This window comes from Sinohyriopsis cumingii, chromosome 10, assembly GCF_028554795.1.
Source record: "Sinohyriopsis cumingii isolate HCF-2022 chromosome 10, ASM2855479v2, whole genome shotgun sequence".
Taxonomy (NCBI): Eukaryota; Metazoa; Mollusca; class Bivalvia; order Unionida; family Unionidae; genus Sinohyriopsis; species Sinohyriopsis cumingii.
Genome location: NC_142970.1, coordinates 19,230,570 through 19,233,140, shown reverse-complemented (window position 1 = coordinate 19,233,140; position 2,571 = coordinate 19,230,570).

The window sequence follows — 2,571 nt, the reverse complement described above, 5'->3', positions numbered from 1 at the left end:
CTAACATTTTTTAACAATAATCCAACAATATAACATCAAACAATTTTTTCAAATCACAAACATTTTTTCTCAATTGACAATTTACTTTAAACAGGGCTGACAACATTGTGATTTCCACTGTTGGAAATCATTAGGCCATTGATGGACACTACGTTTCCTAGCTTGAGACAAAAGATAAGCATAATGGTCACAGAACCATCGATCTACTTTCACATCATTTCTTGAAGAAGAACGAGGATCAAAATGAGTCACTAAATGTTCTAAGGAATAGCCCAGGCTGCGATGATGCAGAAAATACACACAGTACTGTCCACACACCAAGGAATCTGTGCCTTTTAATTTCACATTATTGAATCGGGTGGTTTGAGCATTTCTTTTCATAAAGTCAATGATATCGTCTTCCAAAGGAGGTAATCCGTACGAATCGAAATATTCCACACATCCTTCTTGAGGAAAGTAGACGGCTACCCAGTGGGTTCCTGGGAGGAGACTGTCGTCCGTGTTGATCACGTAAGCTTGATGGTCTTTAGGTTTGCGATGAGGGAGTTCATCTTTAGCACAGATGACAGGATTCCAAGAAGCCGTATACGAACTGTGGTTCAAAAGGTAATAAAGTTCCCAGGTATCCATTTGTGTTGTTTTCTTCTTCACAGGTAATAATAAGTCGTCAATTCGATCCTGACTTTTTGCTTGAAAATGTCTGACGAATAAACGGTTATTCGTTCTGTTTCCTCACTCTGATTCAGGAGAGCTTCGATACGATGGATCTCTTGAGTGGTTAATGGTGGACAAGAATGTTCACGCAAGTCTTTATACCACTGATGCAACACGTCTTTGTTCGAGATGAGACTCCAAGCTTCGTCCAGATACTCGTCCAATTTTTCTTCTTGACTTAACATTAGGCATTTATCGTGTTTAATTTGACTGGGATGATCGTTTTGACATCCATAAAAATGTTTCTTGATCAATTCCGTCATTTTTTCCACCAAGTGTTTGGCAAAACAGGAGACTAAATGGGCTTCTTGTTCTGGCCATCTCGACTTCATCATGATCACTTCTTCCACAGTTTCCTCACATTTCATCTCAAAATTTTCTCCACTAGGTAAAGAGGGATAACAGTCTTCCATGGCTTCTAGTAATCTAGAATGACTTCTCTCAAACTGTTGATTTCTATCTTATTGTCGAATTCTGCATACAGGATGACGTTCACTGTCTTGTCCAGTTTATCTGCAAACTGAAGTTCCACACGAATCTGGCCGGATTTTATAGGGTGGAAATGTCCCTCGTCGCTGCCTTGGTCTGGAGTGAAATCGAAAGCCCACAAAGCATAGCCTCCTGCATAATCCTCGTACTCAATGCCGTGACTGGTGTTGGTTCCTAACTGGCCGGTGGCTTCGTACAGGGACAAGTACGATCTCAAGTAATTGTTCTTGGCAAAGTCAGGTTCGAAAGGTCGGGTACACAAGGTCTTGCCATCACGACTGACTTCGATTTTCTTCACTAAAAAGTGTTGAAAGTTGAAAGGATTTTCAGGGAAGGCTCCGTTGAAGGCTGAATTCGAGACCATACCAAGGATTAAACGCTTGGTTAACTGTCCTTGAAACAGATGATCTTCGATCATGGAATGATGTCCAGCAGGAATGGTGAACGTTTTCACTTCCACACGTCGGATGGGATACTTGGCGGTCGTTCTGCTCAACGTTTGACTGATGTCGTTACCCACTTTGGGTAACACTTCCACGCGTCGTACGTAGAGTTTGGCCTCTTCGATTTTGCTTTTAGGAGCCTTAGCAGCATCAGCCAGCAAATGGAAAGCGGCACTGCTGCGATTCAGTCTCAAGCGGACATTCACCCCGTTCAGCAAATATTTCTCTTGCAACCACATGTCCAAATGCAAACGATCCATCAGTTCTAAACTCCTCTTGTTTAAGATTTTGCTTTCTCTTGCCTCAAAGCCGGGATTGGTTCCATCCAATTTGTCGAACTTGCCCGCTTCGTCAGGTACCCACAGCACACAGGCATTGAGATGAGTATCCTTGGCATCTATTCCGTACGTCAAGAGATTTTCCAGGTAGGCACGGTAAGGGTAAGTATCCATGCTGCTGCTGACCAGTTTGTTATTCAAGTACAAATCCACTGAGCTGAACAAGGAATGCATGAAATTGTTGACGGGAGCTATTTCTTCAGCGTCATCTACTCCACTATCATCTTTTTCTAGAACTTGGACTTTCAGGTACAAGTAACTGCTATTCAGATCGATGTAATCTTCGGGTTGTCCTTTGATTTCAAACTCGATGGGAGCGGAATCGGTCAGTGAGGAGACGGGGTGAAATTCCACCCACTGGGATTCTTGCATCGTCATCATGGTGGGGGGCATGGCAAACAGATCCAGTTCCGTCTTGGAACAAGCGCAAGACTCTCGGTGCATCATTTTTCTCTGTGTTTCAATAATCGAAAACGTCTAAGTCTCGAACGGTTCTTCTTTTCTTGGCCTTTCTAGCTTGAAGTCTGGTGAAAGGGTGTTTTCTTCGTCGTCTCTTTCTGCCTTGTCCTTGCTGAATGCCTGACTCG